This window comes from Talpa occidentalis, unplaced genomic scaffold, assembly GCF_014898055.3.
Source record: "Talpa occidentalis isolate TD23 unplaced genomic scaffold, MPIMG_talOcc4v2.1 talOcc4.9, whole genome shotgun sequence".
Taxonomy (NCBI): Eukaryota; Metazoa; Chordata; class Mammalia; order Eulipotyphla; family Talpidae; genus Talpa; species Talpa occidentalis.
In genome coordinates, this window is record NW_023605305.1 from 22,423,441 (window position 1) to 22,447,389 (window position 23,949).

Sequence of the window (23,949 nt, forward strand, 5' to 3'; positions counted from 1 at the left end):
ACTGAACATCACAGAGATGAGACCTGCTTTCCATGCCACCCCCGCCTGAGATGTAAGAACAAACTCACAGGTAAAGAAACAAGTGGGCATTTCTCAGGCTCCATCCTCTACCCATGCTAGAGAACTCCACTGCTACACCCCCTCCCACCTTCGTCCTGCCAACCTCCAGGACCTTCCAGGGGTGTGTCACATACATTCAGGCCACTGTATAGCCTCTGCTACTTTATGATTCATGAAATGACACCTCTGCACTGCCTCCCTGTGCACAAAGCAATGGCACTGCCTGTGGGCATTGCTCTCTGCTCTGAGGCCACCAGTGTCCAGTCCTGTGCTGCCCACAGTGGAGGATGCAGACTCCCCTTCCAAGGGGAGTCCAAAGGCAGGCTAACATGGCATGCAGGATGGAGGAGGGGCTTGCTCTTGGGTCCTGCGGGGCTGACCTTGGACTTGTGTAACTCTTAAAGTGAAGGCCTTCTTAAATGTGTGCTTGTGTCACTCTACTGCCAGGCCTGCCCACTGCAGCCTAAGTGTTGACACCAAGGCCGGGAAGTCTTAGGATCTCACAGAGATTGTGGATGCGTGGGTAACTCTCTGGGAACTGCAACTCCAATGATTGCCCCAAACTTGCCTAGAAATTTCCTCCTCATGCTCACAGGCAGGCCCCAGCAACCTGCTTGTGACAATGCTGGACTGTGCCCCCCCACTCCCCCAGCCACAGCCAAGTGGGTCAGGGGAGACCTGGCCCTGCAGACAATCAGATCTGCCTCTGGGGAATTTTGAAGGATTGTCAAGCGCCAGATGGTGTCTACAAGTGGCTGGAACTGTACTCTGCATGTAAACCCCGGACCTGGGTGGCACGTTACACCCCGGGTACGAGGAAGCAGAAGGTGGTGTGCAGAGACACACTGTGCAGAGGGAAGCAGAAAAGAAGGTTGGGGAATCTTCCTGGTACTCAGCCCTCTGGGGTCTACATACAGTCCAATCCTGGGCCTTCAGCATGCACTGTGTGCTACAAGTTTCTTTCCCTGCTTAAGTCAGACTAAGTGGGCTTCTGTTACTCACAGCTTAAGTGGGTACATTAAGGGTTCCCTCTTTCATTACAGTCTCATTGCCCCAGAACTTGAGCTGGGCCCAGGGGCTGCACTGGGGATCCCTCTTAAATACCCACCCCCCCCCAGAGCTCAGATCTCCCCTCCCAGCTGATACATTGCCTGGAACTGATGTCAGCATCTTCGTCTCTTAAGGGGAGTTTGTCGAGGAGGCTCTTGGACCTCTGTGTAAGTAGATCCCTGATCCTTTTTACTCCCCAATTGCAGTCTCCAATGGATCTGAATTCCAGGGTGGGGACCACAGCTCAGACCCTAGCTGGGGCCCAGCCAGCATGCTCCTGGGGTTAAATGTGTTCTCTGAGTGGCCTCGCCCATTAGGATTCCAGGCACAAAACAGAGTGCCTCTCCCCTTGATGAAATTTCCACTTAAACAGATGCCTGTCTGCCCGGTGGCATGCTGGTGGAATTCCAACAGACCTGCAATGCTCTCCGAAAGCCTCCAGCGAGACAGGGGCTCCAGTCAGTCATTTTGACACAGCAGGCCTGAGCCTCGGCTCCTCACCCTTGGGCTGCAAGAGGAAGAGAGGGCACTGGGACAGGGGTGGGGCACAGGTTGTGCCTGTCATCCCCCAACTCCTCACACATAACCCCCAGCCAGGTCAGCAACCCTCTCCTGGGTGGGGCTAGAAAGACAGGGTGAGGACCTGCTTACCCAAGTATTTAAATTCTCTATGTGTGCTAGCAAATCTCCCCAATGCATATGGGTTCAAACAGCAGCTATTTCATCAAGGCTGGATTCTGAGGTTGACTGGACTCAGCGGGGTGGCTGTTCTACCCATGGAATGTCAGGTGGGGATGAGGTTGGGTGGCGGCATAAAGAAGGCTTGCTCACAGGTCTCGTGCCCGATGAGAGTGACTGGAGGCTGCCCCTCCCTTTCTGTGGAGCTCAGGTCTCCTCCACGTGGTTTTCCATATGATTGTTCTTGCACAGTGGCCAGCTTGACTCCAAAAAAACACAACACAAGAATGTTCCAGGCTTCCTGAAGGCTTAGACCAGCATGCTCCCGCCCTTGCAGTGGCCTCCTTTGCACTGTTCATGGGGTCACAGGCAAGCCCAACTCCGAGCTGACTGCACGGGGTGTCAATATCAGGAGGCAGCCTTGTCAAGAGTCATCCTTAAGGACTATCTGTCCCACCAAGAAGGAAGAGACCTAGGTTTTGACCTTGGTTTACAGACCATCTGAAGAGACAGGACTTGTGCAAATACTCAAACGTGGATGCCAAGCCATGACCCACACATGCTCGGTCAGGACACACAGATCTGTGCTCACCCTCGCACACAGGACATTCGTGCACACACCCTCACCTTCACACTGACCTGGCCTCGCGCACACATCATGCACGAACACACACACCATCTCCATTGTGTGCATTCTTTTTATTTTTTTTTTAGATTTATTTATTTATTTATACAAGCACCAGGTACAGTCAGAAGCACGGGAGGGCAAAAGAATCCACCAGAGTGGGGAACAGAACAGGCAGACTGACGAAATACCCTTCTGAGGGGAGCAGCGGGCGAGACAGGAGAGGCCTGTCACACCATGTGGGACCCTCACCAGTGGCCGGGGATCGAACTGGCGCTACAGAGGCTGCGGGCAGCTCTGCAGCCCAGCGCTCAACCACTGCGCCACCAGGGGAGGCCCCATTGTGTGCATTCTTATACAACCTCTTGCTGTAGCTCTTCACTTCAGACAGTTGGCATTTAACTTCACACACGATCAGATTCTCCATTGGAAGAGCAAACACATTTTATGAAAGAATCATGATCAGAGGTCATGGCTAACCATATAAACTCAAGAGGGGGGGGGGAACTGGTAGTGGGAATTTTACGGGGACTACACCCGCGAGAAGAAAGCAAATATTGTACAAAAATGAACAATGATGTTAAATAATTTAAAAAAACTTAAGTGGGGATGAGTATAAAGTGCTGATATCATTTATCTGCAAAATGGGTCATATTTAAGAATAAAAAGTATACCAGCTATACAGAAGGCCAGACACGGGTCACCCTACTTAGTCAGAAGGGCCTGAATATGAGCTTAAAACACCAATTTCACAAACACAGGTGATTCCCAAACCTGTGACACTATTCAGGTACATGTTCTGGTCAGGCTCCTCAATTTTTTTTTAAATGTCCCATCTCTCAAAGCCTATCACTGTCTGAGAAATGATATCTCTGATATGAATTCATTTCTCAGATACGAGTATCTGAGAAAATCCTTGCTAGAGAATACAATCTGGAACTCTGCTGCCTCTTCTTTATCAAATACTTTGCCAAGACAAATGATCTTCGTGGTGGGCTACCAAAAGACAAATTCTCCGTGCATCTAAATTCACCTCGGGCAAATACTCAGTGTAGTCCCTCAGATAGTCGGCACTTAACTTGCACCATGTACATATCTGCTCCAGGCTGCCTCTCCTAACCTCCCTCTCTCCTACCCCTGAATCACTTTTTAAATTGCACTTTGGTGCCAGGGCTTTAGAAATTTTCCTTTGGTTTGCTTTGGGGCACTCTAAGAAGTAGTCACCATGTTGAGCCTGTCAGCCTGGCCTGGAAGTGCCCGCCACCCCCATCCTGTACTCATGAAGACTAACGGACGAAATTTTCAGATCTCAGTATCAGAGAAAGGTGGGATTCTCCTATGCAACTGGTTTATTTAAAAGGTATAAAATTTCTACCAGTTTGGCTTCCTCTTTGCCTCTTTGCCTCTTTGCTGCTTTGAAACTCAGCTATATTTGCAGCAGGTCACATCACAACTATTTTGGGGTACTTCATCATATTGTGTCACCCAGGGTGTCATGAGCATTTGCGTGAAGGTGCCAATGTCCACTCAATCTCATGTGATTAGTCTAAACCAGTATTGGAAGTTCCAGTCCCCTTGGCAGTGACTGGCTCGGGACTGGGTAATGACCTCATTCCAGCCCATAACTAGTAGTGAGGGGGAGTCTACATGGGGAGACTTCTGCTAGACGTTTCCATTCTCCTAAGAAGAGGTGCTTGTCTTTCAGCCTGAGAGTAAGGGAGATATGTGTGCACATGTACACACACACACTCACATACACACACACACACACACAGAACAGAGACAGAAGGAATGTGGGTCCCTGGGCCTTTGTGGACTTCCTGCTATGTAGCACAATAAATGGACTCATTGTTTAATACTCAGAGCCAAACTAGCTTCACTTACACACACTGGCTTTGTTTATTCACCATATTTCACCTTTGAACATGTCCTTTCCCTCATTTTCTGTCATTCTACATTATAAGTACTTTTGCAGGGGCTGCAAAAAACCTGGGGCTCCTGTAGATGTGATTAGGGAGTTCAGCACAAGAGAACTCATGTGGTTGGCTGTTACCATCTAAAACTAGAGCATGTCAACACTGACTGAGCACCCACTGTTTGCCAGGCCTGTCCTCAGCAAAGCAGTCACATCAGTGAACAAACTAGACACGTTCTCTCCTCTAAGGCAGGAGGACAAAGAGTAAACATAGACGTGGGAACAAGATCATTTCCAATAATGAGAGATTCACTGAAGATACACAGGCTCAATGAAGAGAAAGATGGGGTAATGCAGTTAATTTAATGGGGTAGCAGGGAAGTTTTTGAGGAAATTGTTTGAACTGCAGCTTCAAAGCAGGCACTCTGAGACTCTGGAGAGAGAATACTCTCGTTGATGGAACCGCAAGGGCAGAGTCCTTCGGGCGGGAACTAGCTTGCCAAGTTGGAACAGAATTTTTCAAATCATGGGCTTTTAAAAACTATTGGTGGGTTGCAAATTGATTCAGTGGGTCAAGATCAATATTTTTCAAAAGAAATCAAATAGAACAGAATAGAATAAGAATACCAGAGTGCATTGTACCTAGTAAGGATTAATATATTGTTTTGTGACACTTTTGATTTAGTTGTATGTGAGGATGGTTAACTGGATAGAATATAAAATGAATTTCTTACTGTGAGTTGTGGTTAAAAAATAAAGAAAAAGTAACCCACGTCCCAGTGGCTGGGACATGGTGAAAGAAGAATCGGGAAGCAGAGAGTTCTGGAAGGGAAAAATATCCAGCCCCAAAGAGGCCTGCGTGGCAGGAGGAAGGCAGGCGAGAGGGGTCATGGCATCAGAGGAGAGAGGAGCTGCCAGGCAGAGCCCGCCTCTCCTCCCCACCCCAGAGGATGGTGCGGTCGCTAAGCCTGCACTTTTGAGCGATGGCCAAAGCCTTATCAGGAAGGGCAAGAACTGGAATCAGCAATTGAAGATATTCTTTCAGGGAGTTTTGTCACCCAAGAGAGCCAAGTTAATGAGGTTGGGGAGCTGGAAGAGGCACAGCGCCTCTTGAGAGACAGGAAACAACCCCATACGCCTGGGGTCAAGCCCCTCCAGGTCCTGCCCTTTCAGTTCCAGCCCCTTCATCTCTGCGGGGGAGGGAAGGCTTTGAGAAACTGGGAAGAATCCCTGTAACACCTCTTTCCTCCAAACTATTCGTTGCCCACCAAGGACAATGAGTGGGTGAGAGGATGGAACAGACAAAAAGGTTATATTGGGAGAATGAGTCACTTTTGCATTAGAGCTAGATAATAATCCAGGACCAGTCATCTATTTTTTGGGCATTTGGATTGTTTCCATAGTTCAGCTGCTATAAACATAGTGGTGCAGATGACTGGATCAAGAAGATGTGGTACATATACAACAATGGAATATTACTCAGCAATCAAAAAAGATAAACTCATGCAATTTGCAGCAACCTGGATGGAGCTGGAAGGGATCATGCTCAGCGAAATAAGCCAGAAAGAAAAAGAAAAATACTGGATGGTCTCACTCATAGCAGGAATTTAGAAAACCTAAATAAGGGACCAGGAAAAAGACTAGTTATAATAAAGTAAAAAGCAAAATCAACAAGCAACTATGAACCAGAGACACACTACAGGGGGGAGGAGGAGAAGTAGGATCAAAACAAGGGGGGTGGGAATTGTATGGGGACTATAACCAAGATGAAAATGCATACATTGTGCAAAAATTAAAAATGATGTAAAATATATATAAAATTAAAAAAAGAATCCAGAACCAAGACATACTGACCAGATGACCTGTCACATGACATTCCTAAAAGTTGAGCCTCTTCAGTATGAATGGGACAGTCAACACTTTTACAGAATGGAAAATGAAATAGATAATAAAAAGGGTTTGACACTGTATGACCAGGCACGTCCTTCTCCCTGATTATTTCGGTGCCTTTGTTGAGACCACGGACACAGGGCCAAGTATATGGCACAAAGGACATGCCAGAGCCAAGAAAAGGAATAAGCAGGCAGCAAAACCCACATGAGTACCCCCAAAACACATCCAGCCTCACCCCTTAACTGGGAGGGTAGGGGGCTCCAGGTTGGGTCCACGCCCATTGCAGGAGAAAGCCCAGCTCCCCATCCAGGCTTCTGCGTCCTGCCCACTCTGGCCACAGCCTGGCAGAAAGGCACCTGCCTAAGAACAGGGTTTTGAGTCATCAGGCAGGTCTTCCCAGCTTTCTAAATTCTGAGCCCAGAACCCCCATCTGTGTGAGGGGTCGGAACCTCCAGTGGGTGGAGGTGAGGACTACGTGAGGTAACTGGGTAAGGCATTTAACGTAGTCGGGTACATTGTGAATGTTTTTGCCACTTCCCCTACAACCACTGCCCCCATCTCTCCTCCCCTAATTCTACACCAACCTTCTCACTCTCCCCAAGTCACCGGGATGCTTGGCAATGCCATGCCTTTCTTCCTCCTCCTGTCCTATCTGGTGGGGCTGTCTGTCCTCTCACCTCTGCTCATCCTTTAGGCCCAAGTCTAATGTCAGCTCCTCTGCGAAATCCTCCATGATTCCCCAGGCAAAGTGGATGCACTCTGATGCTGTCAAAATATTTTGCTTCTACCCCCATTCTAGGGCTTCTGGCACTGTGTTCACAGTTTGTGTGTTTTGTTTTTTTTTAAAACAGATGTGCCATCCTCCTTCTCCCCATGTAGATTCCTTAAGGGTAAAGTCTGTATTTTACTTATCTCCATACCCTCAGTGCCTAACACCAAAGATGCTTGTTGAATGAATGAAAAAGAACATAAATATGAACAGCTGGACACATGGATGGATGGATGGGCAGTGAATGGGACAGTCAACACTTTTACAGAATGGAAAATGAAATAGATAATAAAAAGGGTTTGACACTGTATGACCAGGCACATCCTTCTCCCTGATTATTTCGGTGCCTTTGTTGAGACCACGGACACAGGGCCAAGTATATGGCACAAAGTATATGGACACATGGACAGATGGATGGATGGGCAGTGAATGGGACAGTCAACACTTTTACAGAATGGAAAATGTCATGTCAGCTTAGAGTTCAAAGGCCTCAGGTTGGCCCAACACCCAGCAAACACTCAAGTACAAACAGCACAGCCCAGCTCACCTGGACTGGGGAAAAACTGTGGATTCAGAAACCTGGGAAGCAGTATTTTGAGTATCCTCAGGGCCAGAGAAAAACACTCAGAAAGAACGTGGCTCCACGCAAACCTGCAAGGAGTCTCAGTGGGAGAAAATGATTTAATTATCAGAGTGTCACCAAACAAATTGTACGCCTCATTTTTGGGTACTTAATGCTTATGGTAATTAACATTACGAAGATTTTTCTTCTCTCTTCTGTTTATATTTAGTATAGCCATTCACAATAGAGCTAAAATTATTTCAACTAATTTTAGACGCGCTCTCTACATTGCCCCTGCGTTTCTTCCCCAGTGCAGCTACCCAAATGCAATCTTTAACTTCAGAGGCAGCCAAATGCAGGACAAATTGGAATCAATGCTGCCTTTGTCTTCGCTAATAAGTGGCTGCCACGCAGAGGAGTGCGGAACTGCTAATTGGCTGATCTCAATAGGGAAGAGACAATGGTGGCGGGAGTGCGGTGGGATTAATTATAGGGCCGCCTTCTGGAGCCCAGCTTCCGCTGCTCCTGGCTCGCAAAGCTGAGGGTGGGCCGCTCCACCCATCTTTGGAAACAACAAGCTTTCCAGCTGGAATTCTCTTGCACTGGGGAGTCAGAGCTAACATCCAGCACACGCAGAGGTCAAGGAAGAGGACATGGTGAGGTGAGAAGGTGTCCCCGCTGGGAGGCGCCAGAGGAGGGGCATGAGGAGGCACTGACTGGGATGGGGAGGCTGCCTGAGAGGAAAGCACATAGATCTTCCTTACACATAAGGAAACTGAGGCCCAGAAAGGGAAGATGCACCCAAGGTACAGAAGGATAACTTTTCGAAGTGGGGAACAGGCCTGCCTCACTGAGTGAGGGTAAGGACGCCCACGGATCTGGAGTGAACTCAGCTTTCCTTGGTTGCAAACCCGGTCTCTGCACTACTCTGAGTCTGTGGCTTTTGAAACCTCATTTCATTGTCTTTAGGGTAAAGGAATTACCTTTAAATATCCCTGTTAAAATGCAAGTGTAGCCAGTGAGTGGAGGAGGCGTGCATTAGCCCAGATTTGCTGTTTAAATTAGGCACCTGACAGTGGGGAGAGCAGGCTCTTGAGGGAGTGAGACACACGAGTTTTTATAAGGGGAAGAAGAAGCCGCTGAGACACAGCGGGCCCAGATGGAACCCGGTGGTGGTCTTGGGTATGGGGCAGAAAAGCTCCAGACGGGTGGCATCTGGAAGGGAAACACCAAAGGGATTGCACCAAAGTCAAATTAGCCCAAATCTGACACTCCAAAGCCAAATCTGGCTTTCTCATCCCAAAAGCCACTTTCTCTCACAAATTTCGCATCTCTGTTGCTCCACCTGGAAGCCCACAGTGGGCTCAGGACTCCTTCTCCTCCTCTGCAACCGCTCTTTCTATTCTGCCCTCATAGCAAGTCCTCTACGCTCCGTCCTTTCAGTCCTCATTTGCTCAGCATTGGCCCATGTCAAAGGGAAGTTGCACGAAACACTTGTTAGAATGGCAAGACAGATTTTATATGGGCTACTGCAGCAGGAGAGAGAGACTTCAGCACAGTGCTGAGCTCCAGTCCAGATACAGCAGGGGCAACTGGAGAGCCACAGGCAAGGGAAGAAGGTCAGTGAGTGGAAAATCACTAAGAGGAACTTGGGTAGGTCCCAAAGGTGAGACAGGGCTCTTGCCAAAACTGGACTCAGCAGGCAAACCAAGGACAAGCCAGTTAAGAGAGGACTCTGAGGAGCCTGACTACAGCTGGTGGAGTGTGAGTCCGGGTGACCTGTCTCTGGACCCTCTGCCTTTGGGCTCCCTCTTCTGACCCACCCTCCAGACGCGGTGAGAATCAACTTCCCCAACTCAGCCTGGTTCCATCAGCTTCTGCATTAGTGGCTCCACCAGCACCCCCACCCCACTGGCCTCAGGAAAACATTCAAGCTTCTATCATGAGAGAGAAGAGGGTTCAATCATAGCCAGTCCATCCCAGAAAACCTAATCCAGAAGGAAGAGAAGTCTTGGGTGTTCATCTCTGATTCCACTTGGGTCTTGGACCCACAAGGTAAAACACACCAGAACAAAACCTTCCCAGTTAGTGACTCACAATGCTGCAGTAGTACTACTTAGTGTTTCCAAAACTCCTCTGGTACTTGATCTCCTTGGTGTTCACGACTTCCCTGCCTGAGTGGCAGGCAGAGTTTCCTCACCATTTCATCGATAGAATTGGATCAGAGTGGCTAAATGACACGTCCAAACCACAAGGTGAAGAAATGGGTTCGGCAGTACCCAGAGCCAGGCTCTTGATCAAGACATGCAGTCACTGCTCCTTGCATCACCCCACTAGGTGATCAGCTCCATGCTTGGCAGTGCCGGAACATAGGAACCCACCATAGAAAAGGTAGCGAATCGCTACCATTTGTCAAAGGCTGACTCTATGCTGGGCCTGGGGCAAGTATGTTGGAAGGTCACACTCTTTGTTTAATACTTTCATTAGTACCATTTTCCAGATGTAGAAACTGAGGCCCTGAGCAGTTGAATAACTCAAAGTAGTCCAGTTCATCGAGCCGTAGAGGAGGGATTGTCACTTAGGCCTGCTAGACTCTAAGCCTGTGGTTGTAATCTTTGTCCTGCTTAATGCGAGGGAGTAAAAAGGAAGGACTTCATTTCTGGGGTTCCTGCCAGCACACTTGCTTTCATCTGATAACCACCTCCTCACTTTCCTCCACATCCTGACCTCTGGGCTTAGCTGAATGTAGACACTTTGCAAGCAAAAAAGAATTCCCAAATATTAATGCTTACAGCTAATGTTCTTTGGTAAAGATAATTTCAATGTTTTAAGATATTAATGTTCTTTTGACTGGTCTCCTTTTGAAGCACTTCTGAGTAAACACATCTATCCAGGGCTGATTGATTCTCACAATTGCGCTATTATAACCTAAACTAGGACATTCTGAGTCACATATTCAAGAGGAGAAGTGATTCAGGGTTTGTATGTGTGAGTGTGTGTTAATATTTTTTTAAGTTTTCTTTTGTGCTCAACTCAAGAGAAATATTTGAAATTCAAATAATGAGGTATTCATAGTGAGTTTGCTTTCCTTATGCCCAGGGTAAAAATAAAATAAAATGCTAGACCTTTTTCTTCTTCCATTATATGGTGCTGACTTTCCTTTTCTCATTATGTTTACCTCCAAAATTTGAATGAGAGTAAAATTTAAAGGAATTACCACAATTTTTCAGAACATTTGCAAATCAATTAAGAGGAGCCAAATTATGCCACTGCTTTTTGCAGGGAGCCAGTCTTTCCCAGCTCAGGAGCAATGCAGCCCACAGCTGCCTGGCAAACAAAGAACAGCTGTCATGTCTAGAAGCAGGCCTGGCATTTCAGCACTCACCTCCAATGGCCAATGCCATGGACTGAACCAACCCCCCAGGCGGGCAGCTCCACTTAGCTGCCAGGAGCTGAGTCTCCCAATGGGTATTAATGCTGCCCAAAAAGCAAACACTGTCTGGAGTTAGAGATTTGACTGTGCAGTCCCCACTCTGCCTTCTTCTGGCTGTGTGACCTTGGGCAAATTACTCCAGTTCTCTGAGGCTCACATTCTTCGGTTTCAAGTGGGGAAAAACAATGCCTCTCCCAAGGTTGTCCTGAGAATGTGATCTACAAGGATGCACATGCTGCCTGCACATGTGTGTTCAGCCAGGGAGGCTCACCTGCCTTGCTCTCATCCCCCAGGGTCTGACTGCAGCAGTTTGCAGGGCTGCCTCTTTGTGTTGTTTGGAAGAGAGGACTGATGGCTCTCATTTTACATTCCCATCCTCTGCGCACTTCCTCCTGTCTGGGGCACCTCTGAGGACTCCTGGGACCACTATTTCTATTGAGTTTTACCCAGGGAAGTGCTGAGCAGAACTAGAAGGGAGAGTGAAGGGCAAGGTCAACATTGTAGCCACTCCAGTGAGGGCAGGAATGAAACAGGAAGCCTCTTTGCAATTTCTATTTCAATCAAGCAGAGAGTTGTGGTTGCAGATGACTTCCTTGCCCCAGGCCCTTCCTCATGGTAGCCTCATGAGAAGCGCCCCTAACTCCAAAGAAAGATCAGCCCCCGTGCCTGGACCAGCTATGCACTTGTCCCTGCAGATTCGGGTGTGCAAAGTGTCTCACTTTTCATTTTTCTTGGCCCAATCGCAACTCAACCCCAAGCTGAGGCTGGGGGCTAACCTGGGCTGGCCAGGAACAGCTAACTCCTGATGCCCAAGGTGCCCTTCTGAAGGAGACCTGGATGGGTGCAGCCTAAGCTCCTCCAAGACTCTCCTTCTGTCCTGGAGGAAGTGGATTCTGTGCTGTGGACAGAGGGGTGTCTCCTCGGGAAAGACGAGAACCCACACAGCAGAGCATGCTGGAGAGAGTGGAGCAACGGGGAGCAACAGAACCATCGGGAGGGACCACCATTTAAGCCCAAGCTCAAGGGCAGGGCCTGGTTGAGCGTCTAGGCCCCAGGAGAGGCCAGCTAGGGCGGGGTAAGTGGGCTAGAGCAGAGAGGGTGAGCAGGCTCCTGGGCTGGCCACTCCCTGCTCAGCTTCCCATCTGTAAAGATGATAATCTTGAGTAGGTGATCTCCAGGGACCTTGTGACTCCAATGTTCTGGGATCCTAGGGATAGGGCACAGCACAGACAAAGGTATGGCTAGTGAGATCCAGACACCACTCGTGCTTCAACCAAGCAGCCAGGTGACCTCGCAGGCATCTTCAAGCCCCACACTTGCAGAGCTGGAGCAAAGTGTGTTCTAACTTCTTTGCTTCCATGCGCATGTGTACACTGGATCCTCTGCGGAGGGCTTTGCAAATATAACTTGCCAAAGGGGGTGGGCAGCTAAGCTCAGCAGGCTCTGCCTGGCCCAGAAATGCCCAGGCATGATCCCACCTCTCCCCACAGAGGTGCCAGGCTGCTGGGGAAGGAGGTGGAAAGCAGAACTCACCCAGGGCCACTGTGCAAGGCAAATGCAGCCCTTCCTTTGCCAGGGCCCTAGGGGCACAGCTCAACTCCTCCAAGCCAGCCTCGTGCTCCATGAGGTCGGAGCCTGGTCCCCAGGCCCCAGCAAAGGCGGGCCCAGCTCCACAGGGACACCCCAGCCAGGTGTGCAGTGCTGTGCTAAGCAGCCTGCCAGCCCCGACAGATGGCAGAGCAGAATCGCCATCCATCACAGCCGTAAGTGGCCAACTCCCTCCTGGTGCCCCAGACAAATGGCTCTACTCCTCCCTCCCTTCCCCAGTCCCTCCACGACCACCCCTGCCAGGCAGCCGGGCAGAGTCGTTTACTCAGCGAGTCCTATGTGCAGAATGCAGTGGGTAGGCAGAGCTGAGCCACACATGGAGCGGCATCCATCATCACAAGAGCCAGCAGCTTGCTCCACCCGGGGGTGCAGAGGGTGCCAGTCTCACATGTGCCTACGTGTGTGTGTGTGCACGCATGCTCACACCTACACACATGCAAGCCAACTGTTGCCCCATCTGTCCAGCAGGCCTTGGTTGGCACTGTCCTCACAAGGAGGGACAGAGCCTGGCCCCTCGATGGCAGCCCTCAAATCTCCTGTACTCCAACCAGCTGAAGCTCCAGGAAGAAGGACAGCCAGCCACTCCAGGCTCTGGGATGGGCTGGACTTCAGCTCCTGTGTCCGCTGTCCATGTTAGGCCAGGTGGCCAGTTATGGGTCAGACTAAGTGTCAGCCAAACAGCAGATCATGTGCCAGGCAAGTCGTGTGGGTGAGAACACGGGTCAGGCCACACAGATCCATGCATGGTTCGCACTCCCTGCCAGGCCATGAGTCCCCGCTTGATGTTCAGGAGTGAAAGTCACTGAACTGATCAGGTAACTTCAACTCTCCATCCCTTCAAATCTCCATCCAAGGGCTTTGCCCTGAGGAAAAGGGAAGCACGAATGGAACATGGTACCAATACAGGCTCTCCTGCTTCCCCACCCTGGACACACCATTAACAAACTGGACACAGAGAACAATTCCTGCCGCCCAGGGCCTTGCCCAAAGGAAGGCCTAGAAAAGGGAAAGTGTTCACTATATGGCACTGATGAGCCCCAGGGTGCTGAGGGACAGCCCAGTGAGCCCAGCAGGGTGCGATGGAGAGGGTTCAGGGCAGCAGGCAAGGGGGGTGGCTTGGAAAGCTGATGAGGGGACAAGTAAGAGGCCAGGTGGATCTGAGGAATAGGTGTGTGCCATCGAGCCACTCAGGAACTTGCTAAGTGTTCTCAGACTGGCTTTCTCCTACTTCCAGTGCTCCTGAGTGACACCACTGAGGATTATTAAAGCACCGGGTCAGTTCTGCAGGTGACCCAAAACAAACAGGGAAGTTCATTTACTGAATGGCATGTCCCTAGCTTACCACTGATAGTCCAGCACCAGGATAATCCCTTAATTAGGATCAATCAAGTATCCTGCCCCTACCTTCAGATTATCAAAGTCACAGGCACAAAAGATAGAATGACTTGACAAAAGTTCTTACAAATGTGAACTGACAAAGCCCTTCATATCCTTCCAGACCCAGATTATCTTTTATCTCCCAAGAGAAGCCTTCCCCAGCACCCCCTTTACACTTATTCTCTCCTAGAGCTTTTTCTAATGGGTCCCAACCCCAATCACTCTCTCCCCCAGGTAGTCTGTGCCATGTCCTGAGGTCGGGACTAGGTCTAATTCATCTCTCTCATTCTTGGACTAGCAAAATGTCTAATCCAAATAGGGAGTGAGTAAATGAAGGTCTCAATCAATCAATGGTATGGCTGTGAGATCCAGACCCCACTCATGCTTCAACCAAGCAGCCAGGTAACCTTGCAGGCAACTTCAAGCCCCACACTCGCAGAGCTGGAGCAAAGTGTGTTCTAACTTCTTTGCTTCCATGCACATGTCCCCAGCTCCATAGGAGCTAAATGAGTTATAGGGTTCCTTACAAAGATGTGACCTTAGTTAGGCTATATCAATAAAGGTGTTGTGACCAGAGCAAAGGAGGACAAACCCCCCTCTGTTTTATGCTACTCAGAAAGAATGCCCAGAAGAGTGATGTGAGAATAGAGGTAGTTTCTAAAAATTATGTGCCATGAAAGCTTTCAAGAAAATCAAGGAGAAGAGCCTCAATGCTCACGAGAGCTGTCTATAAATACCTGAAGGGTTGTCAGAAAGAAGCTTTATACAGCCTCTCTCCAGGGCCCCTTCACATCACCATCTCCCCCAAACGGAGGGCACCAGTTGCCTCATCTCCTCCCAGCCAGAGGAGATGTCAAGCTTCCTGGCATGCCCCCAGGGAAGGGCAGATATAGCAGGAAGAGTCAGGGCACACCTGGTGGCTTCTGGACCCAAGGGTTATCCTGATCCAGTGGTGGGAAACTTGGTATTACGGGTTCACATGAGAGAACAGGCAAATCTCCTTAAACAAACAAATCTAAATTCCAAATATTACTTCATTTCAACTTCATATCCCAAACTCATGTGTTTACTTCAGGGAGGAAGTGCTGTTTTGTGATTTCCAGGACAATGCAGTTCATAATTTTTTCACACCTTTCAGAGCAGGTGACAGCTTGCTTACAAAACCTAATTCATTGCCATGCGGGGCTCCGAGCTGCACTTTAATACATGCACCAATAACACATCACAATAAGGTTAGAGACAGACACTCCCTCCCTCTACCCCAAATAGGCATTTTCTGAATCCAGCCATCCAAGAAGAGAACTATGCCAAGTAGACACCTCCAGCGAGGCCTCCGAAAACTAGTAATAAGCGAGGCCTCTCTGTGTAATTTCCTCTTGGACCAAGCACCACCTCCTCACCCCCCTTCCCAACTTAATTGCAGGAAGAATTGTTATGCTAATCAGCATTATTCACAGAGTTAACAGAGCACAGGGTCTAAATTTAGATCCCCTGCTGCAGAGGGCTCTGAGAACACACTGGGAGCTGGCAAAGATGCTGGTGGGGAAGGAGGGCCCCCTGGAATAGGGTACTCAATGGGGCTGCAGGATAATGGAGGGAGAAGAGCAGGGGCCCCCGAACCCCATCTTCAGTCCTGATGGGGTCTTTGACTTGTGACGGGAAGCCTGTGGCTCTTGGCAGGCAAAACCCTCTGCCAGGGGAATACTGAGCAGAAAGAAGGGAAACCAGCCCACGTGCGCTGAGTGCCCGCCATGGGCCTGGCTGAATCCCAGGGGAGGGGAGGAGGGCCCGGTGCAGCAGCAGAGTAGCTCTGGCTTCCGTCCAGGCCTGACTCTCACTTATAAGCTGTGTGGCCTCGGGGAAGTGCCTTCACCTGCCTGGGCCCCAGTGCCTTCTTGTGTGGTGGGGACCATATATCTATCTGCAAGGTTGCTGTGTGGGTTAAAAGGGTAATGATGTGAAGGTCTGGAGCAGGTCCTGGCCAGAAGGTAACAGTAATTGCTGGCTGGGATGATGCTGATGAAGAAGGAAGAGTTGGAGAGAGACAACCACCACCGTCCTGGAAGGAGGCAGTTACAGTCCTGTTTCATGAATAAGGAAATGAACGCTCAGAGCAGTGCTGGTGCACAGAAGAGTCGCTCACGCTTGCGTTACTGACACTCATACCCTGATCTGGCTGCCTGTGATGGCAGCATGCACCCCCCCCCACTGTCCTGGAGCCCCCATTCATGCTAGAGAGGGACAGCAGCTCAACCCAACTCTGGCCCACCCATCTATGAGCCTCCCGCCCAACTCTTGCCATTGACTCTGGAGTGAAAGACTGAGATGGGTTGACCAAAGGCAAGGACGGGCAGACCTGATGGGTGCTGCCTCCTGCCTCCCCACCCCACCACCTCTGGGGTGAGCAGAGGGGGCCTGGTGCCCACACACCTGGGCTTTGCTGGAAAGATGTGCCCCCTCATCATACAAATGCAGCAGAGCATGGTTAAGAGCATGAACTCTGCCCAGGCTGGACTCCCAGCTGGAGGGATTATGACCTCGGGTGACCTCTCTGGGTTTCAATTTCCTCAGTAAGCATTTGCCTGAGAGTAGAGCCAAATCCCAACCTCTCCTGAAACTTAGCTGAGAAGCACCTGCCCCTGTGCAGGCCTGTCACAGGGGTCTGCCGGAAAACCGTGGGTCCCTGGGCAGCAGGAAATATGGGTACAAATCCCTGCTCAGCTCCCTGATAACTATGGGCTTCTTGGAACCTCCACAGCCTCATCTTTAAATGAAAAGCAAAATCCCTCTTGGGCAAGCAGGTTATGCAGATTAAACAAGATAATGGGATGGTGCTATTTAAATTGGCAAGTGCCATGCAAATGAAGGAATTACTATTATCCTGGAATGTGGTCCAGGGGTGCAGCTGGGGGCGAGTGAGGGGCGTAAAGGGGGAGCATCTCTCCAATCTGGCTTGGGTCTTCTGCTGTTGGCTACTCTTCCGTAATCCCATGGACACTGTGGTTTCTGGGTAGGATTTCATCCTCCACCCCTCTTCTAACCTAGTAATTGAACCCACCCACCAGGCCCTCAGTTACCACCTGCAAGCTGAGAACTTGCTCTCACAGCATCATCTTTAGTGTAGTTCTTTCTCCCAATACCAGATCCCTCTATCCAAATGCCTCTCAGACATCCTACCAGGGTGTCCCACAGGCATTTCCAAGCCAACAGCCTCCAAACTGAACTTACCTTACCCATCCTCCCTGTCCTGAATCTTTTTCTCCTCCATGTTCCCCATCTTCAGTGAACAATGTCAGCATGTCAAAGCCAGAAACCTGGGACTCACTCTGGTTCTTCCCTGCTGACCCCAAGCATCCAATCAATCAAGGCCCCCAGTTCCACCTCCTCAATAGCCCTTGAATCAGCCCCTGCTCCAGGCCAGCTTATCTCACCTGGTCTAAGGTACATCCTCCATCCTGTTCTCCCAGCACTTGCTTTGTCTCCTCCAAACCATGCTGTGGTCAGCAAGTTCTTTATAAACAGCAAAGCTGTCATGGCACCCCCCCCCCCACTTACCCCAAAGGCTTCCTACAGGCTCCAGTCTATGTGCTAACTCCTGAGCAGGCCTTACAGCCCATTTTCATCACATCTGCAGGATCTGACACATTCTGTCCCTCTGTTGCAGGAGAGCACGGAGGAAGCAGGCATTCAGAGGAGTCACTCACAGGACAGGGGGTGGATTTATACATGCTCAGCACCAACTGCGCTCCAGGCTCTGTGCTAAGCACGTGACGTGCGTGTCCTCATGTAAACCATCACCAGGATCCTCTGAAGTTGGTCCCATGGTTGTGGCGGGCAGAGTAATGGCCCTCAGAGATGTCCACATCCTAACCCCCCCCCAGGCAAACTTGTGACGATATCACCTGACATGATCAAAGAGGTTGCAGGTGTGATTAAGTCAAGGATCTGGAGATGGGGGGCACTCTTGGTCACCCAGGGGGTCAATGTGATCACACGGGTCCTTGGGAGCCGAGGCAGGCCCAAGTCAGAGGAGATGTGAGGACAGAAAAGACTAGGGACCAGACCATGAGCAAAGGGATGCGGTGGCCTCCAGAGGAATATAAGCCTGAAACCCCTTACTGAACTCCTTAAGATCCACCTTGAATTTCCAACCACCAGAAATGTAAGACAACAAATGTGTGTCACTTAAAACCTGGAAGGCTGTCATGTTGCACAGTATGAATGCGCTCTAGCTCCCTCGTCACACCTGGGAAAACAGAGACACCAAGGGTGTCAGCAACCGCCCAGAATTAAATGGTGAGTAAGTGGCAGAGACTGGATTCAAACTCAAGCCTCTGGCACCAGAATCCTGGGTGAGAACCTCAATTAAAGTTGGGTTGAGAAAACTGGGTCTGGCTGAAAATTCTGAAATGAGTTTCCAGTTCATGGGGGTCTTCAAAAGAGGCTAAACAATTCATTACTGGAGTGTTCTAAAGATGAGTTCTCTCTCCAGGACAAAGGTTTTCAAATCACTTAGCAGAACACGTTTACCGGAAGAGAGTTTCCCAGGTCGAAAGGAGACTGCCTGAGATGTGGTATAATAACATACACAATGGAATACTACTCAGCAATCAAAAAAGATAAACTCATGCCATTCGCAGCAACATGGATGGAGCTAGAAGGGATTTTGCTCAGTGAAATAAGTCAGAAGGAAAAAGAAAAATATTGGATGGTTTCACTTATAGGAGGAATATAGGGGAACCAAATAAGGGATCAGGGAAAAAATAATAACAATAAAAAAACACAACAAAACAAAAATAAACAGACAACGATGAATCAGAGACATTCTGCAGGGGAGGGATCCAAACGAGGGTGGTAAGAGCACAAGGGACTATGGCGACGGTGCATGGGTGAATTGATGGTGGGAATTCTATGGGGACTACACCTGAGAGAAGCAAACATTGTACAAAAATGAACAATGATGTAAGATATATATAATTTTTTTTTTAAAAAAAGGATCTTGCCTGGCTGGAGGGGGCAGGGAGATCCTGCTGGTCTGCCCCTCCCCAGAGACCCTGCTGCTATTCTGCCCTTGTCTAGGGTGCCAAGGAACCATGTTTGAAAGTACTGGCCTGGAAACCCTCTGAGGTTCCTCTAGATCGAGGTCTCAGAACCTCAGAATTTCTCTGGAGACACAGCTGGGGACGCTTGGTCTCTCTCCAAACCCCTGCAGCAGGGGTGGGAGCCGGGAAGGTTTAAGAGCCTGTCGCAGACACTACTAACAATTTTTAGTTACTTAATTCTCCTAGAGCTTTGACAGGTCCCCATAACTTAGGGTTTATTTGCTTTCTCTTGAATGTCACATATAATTCTTGTCGAAATGTTTATTTGCCTAATGCAACTTTTAGTGCCCGGGTAATTTATTCTCCCTATTTATCAACCAGGAGGAAGGCAGGCTACTTTTAGCCTCTGGCTCGATGGGGAAAGTGTGCATTGGCCCCCATTCCTTCATCGTCATGTGCCTGGGGGCCTTGGCTGCAGCACACCTTCCCCTGAAACACACAAAGTCCACTCACGTCAAGGTCTCCCACCCCTCCTGCATAGTCTGCAAGTTCAATTCCAACTAGAAAGAGGAGTTTAGTTTTCTGCAAAAAGAACAGCTGAGGAGGAGGTGAATTGTATTATCACAGGCCCTTGGGGGGAGCCAAAATCAATTCTCTGGATGCAATGTCTTTTCCAAATCGAATCAATTCCATGAGTTGCAAGGGAATTCAATTCAACCAACACTAATTGAGCACCTACTATGTGCCAGGCCCTCTGCTGGGGTGGGGACTCATAAATAAATAAGCTTGTACTCCTGCCCTCAAGGAGCTAATGGCCAATTGGGAGACAGGCTTGTAAACCAGTAACTGTGACGGGGCTGTAATAAGGAAGAGGATGGTGCTGGGCAACATGGGAGAAGCCACACTGCCCCTGGGAGCCAGCAGAGATGGAGGGCAGCAGCCTGGGAGGTAGCATCACAATGGCTCAGGGGAGGGGAGAAGACATCACAGACAGGGAGCCTGTTCTATGGAGAGGCAGATCGGTCTGGGGTGTACTGGGGAGAGGTAGAGGTGGACCGTGACAGGCCTGGACGTGGTCCGAGGACTTGGGGGTGGCTCATAGGGATGAGAGTCCATCATGGTCTGTGACAGAAGATAATTATGGCAGCTGTGTGATTAGAACTGGGATAAACCTGGTGTCAGTGTGCCCAGCCACCTCAGGCAATGGTGGTGGGGGGTCTTTGCCATAATGCTAGAGGGGTACACTAGAGGGGTGCGCTAATCCAGAGTGTGAATGGAGGCGGTAGGGCAACAGCATGGATTGGAGAGGTTTGGCATCCATTCAGTGTAGAAAAGAGGCACAGAAAGGGAGTCGCAGATGCCATCCCAGAATAGGGAATGCTGACAAAGACCAGTCTGTGGGCAAGAGGCCAGCTGTGGGGTCCGACCCAGTGGTTGTTGGAAGTAAAGATTGGGGCAGGGGGCCCTGGGCTGGGTTGGGGCTGTTGGCCCCCACCCCAGAACAACTGCCCTGGTCCCCGGGAGGTGGTGCTGACTGCTCCTACCCCTACTCCCCACTTCATCAGAAGTGCCATGGGGCAGTGATGATCCTTCTGAGAACTTCCTGAAGCTTTGTAGTCCTCTTAGACATGAGGGAAGGAGTCACATTGGGCATCCCCAACCCTCCAAAGGGACAGAAGAGAAATGGGGGGCACAAGGAGTTTGTGGTATCTCAGAAGTTTAGAGAGGGGCTGGGCTAGAGGGTAATTATTAAGGGACCCACAAGTTCCCCCAGGGCTCCTTACTCACTCCAGAGCCAGCTGTCCCCACAACTGGGCCAGGTAGACAGTGTAGGAATAGAGACAGGACCACCCTCCCAGGACGGAGCAGGGACTTTCATGTTCCAGAAACCTCCAAGGCAGTCTGGACACACCAGAATCTCACTGGGCCTTGGGAATGGACAGGGGCATGCATGGGCAGGGCTGGAATGGGGGTACATCATCCAATCACTTCTGACTCATTCATTTGAGGCCCCCCAGAGTCGGCTAGACTTGCATGGCCTTGTAGTTATCAGCACAGACTTCAGACTCAGGCTAGTTCCAATCCTGACCTGCTGCTGACCAAGGTGACCTTGAAAAAATCATTTAACCTTTCGGTGCCTCAGTTTCTAAATCTAAATAGAGATGATTGTACTAATGATGCCCACCATCTAGAATTGCTAGGAAAGTTAAATGAGGTAGTTACATGAAGCATTTAGCACAGCATCTGGTACTTAATAGCACTCACTAAGTGGGTGGCTTTTTTTTTTTTTTTAACCATCATCATCTTTAAAGAAAATCCAAAAGCCAGAACCTCCCCAGCCATGTCCAGAGAACAAGTGAATTCAGCAGAGTCCCCTGATGTGTCCTATCCCGGGAAGGACCCTTCCCTTTATAATTAATATCCAAGGCTGCAGTGGTTGAGGCCACCCCAGGCTGAGCTCACCTCCTGGCAGAGCCAAGGTCTGAGCTCCCTCACAGGGGCAGCCCCACTGCAGGAACCAGCTGTCTGAATCCGCAGCTCCAGCTCATTCTTCACATTCAGCTCTAACCAGGAAGGCGCTCCCGTCCCTCCTGGGGCAACTTCTCACCAGCGAGTCTGCTCCCTGGACCTCCTCCAGCAGAGTTGGCTCAGGATCTGACTGAGAGACCCTCAGTTTCTCCCCAGGGGATGACAGAGGAGACTTCTCCCATGTCCACGACCCTAAAACCCTCTCCCCTTTTCTGGGCTCCTGAGCTTCCATTTCCTGAGCACCTACTAAGAGTCACCCCAGTGAACACAGATGCCAACTCTCCACATTCGTGCCAAGGAATAGAAGCTCTCAAGAAACAAAGAACCCAAAAGTCATTGCTAATCACATTTGCATAATATGATTTTTTTCAGCAGATTTACCTTCCTAATTACGCTTGTCTCTAGCCAATATTAAAGTGATTTTGCATTCCCCAAGCACACTGGTGACGAGGGAGGCTGCTCCAGAGGTGGGTGGAGAGCCAGGCTAAGTCATCCTGGAGGCTGAGGTTTTGCCACAAAGTGGATAATTCCCAGGTGAGGAATTAATAAAACCACCTACATTCCTGGTGGGGAAGAAAAGTAACAACTGACATTTACACGAGGCTTTACAGCTGGCAAAAGGGCTTCCACAAGCATTACCTCATTTGATCTTCACAATCAACTCCCACCTAATATACAGGCAGAGAAACTGAGGTTTGTCTCAGGACACTTAAAAGGAAAGCCCGGACTCCACCCCAGATCTCCTGGATCCAATGCTCTTTGGGGAGAGTCTCCTGGGAGCTTTCCTGCTATTAACGGCAGTCTCTACACAGATGCAGATGCCAAGATGCCAAAGCAAAGAGAAGTAATGACCCAGTTGTTCATGCCTCCTTGGATCCGCATCCCTGGCTTCTCCTGCTTGCACATTGACTCCACAATGGGCCATGGGACATGGCCCATTATTTTCACCAAAGGGACAGTCCAAGAAACAGCCAGAAACTTGAAAAGTGCTTGATCCTTGAGTGTTGCCTTACGCAACACTAGGAGTCCTTCAACTACCACGTGAGCAAGGCCAAGCTAGTCTATTGGAGATGAGTCATCACCCTCATCACCCCAACCATGGCTGTCTCACCACCAGACACCTGTGAGGCCCAGCCGGCGCATAAGTGACTCCACTGAGGTCAGCCAAGCCGAGCCCAAATCACAGACCTGTCTGGCTGCCACTAAGTGCCAGGGTGGTTTGTTACGCAAAAAAGCTAACTGCTACAGCAACATTGGTAATCATGCTGGAAACTGTTGGCAGGTAGTGTTTCCATACCATCTGGAATTCTCTCTGGACTCTCCCATCAGCAGAGCTAGAATGATCAGAGTACCCCTGTGGATAGGCGCTTTCATTCCACACAGACAATGCCTTTATCCCCAAAACCTGGATTCACTCAGTCCTGAAGTTCTGTTCTCAGAACACACAGAAGGCGTGTTTCTTGACCCAACATCTCACACACCATCAACTCTCTCCCCTACTGAATCCCAACTGCTGATGTGGAGTCTACTAGGATTTCAGAGCAGTGACCCATAAGAATTAAGCCGACGGTTGAAAGGGTCACAGGCAAATCTAGACGGCCACTGTGATAGTTAATTTTATGTGACTTGACTGAGCTAAAGGATGCCCAGGTGGCTGGCAAAACATTACGTTGGGGGATGTCTGAGTGTTTTCAGAAGAGACTAAGTTAATAAGAGGCCCCTCACCAAAGCACCAAAGATCTACAATCTGCACCACTGAGGGCCTAAAGAGAACAAAAAGGCAGCGAGAGAATCTGCTGTGTGTGAGCTGGGAGGGCCGGCGTGTCCACCTTCTCCTGCCCTTGGCCAGCAATGCCCCTGTTCTCAGTTTAACCTGGAACTACACTGCCCACTTTCCTGGGCCTTCAGTTCACAGATTATAGATCATGGGGCTTCTCTCCCTTCATACTCTCTCTGATTTCATCAGAAATCTCTCCACACAGCCTATTGTTTTGCTTCTCTGGAGAACATGGCTAAAACAGCCACCCAAGCCAGCTTTGTCTAAGCCCAGCACACAGGGCTCCAGACCTTCTCACTAGTCTTATGAGGTGGCTGTGGGGGCAAAGCAGGCACAGGGTGGCGGGGGGGGGGGGGGCTGGCTCAGGCAGCAACAGCCTCCCAGCCCCTGGCCATCTTTGCACTTTTTCTATGGCCTCTCTCTGGTCCCCTTTGTCTCTGTCAGTCTCACGTAGTCTCCTGGTCTACGCCTCACAGTGGTCCCCCTGTAGCCATAGTCCCGTCTCCCAGTGACGCTGCCCTTGGCACAGGTGCCCACATTTGCACAAGCGCACTCAGCGCTGTCTGCGCCCAGGTGTCCACAATGAAAGGCAGCGTGCCCCAGGCCCTCGCCACGGGCATCCACGCTAAGG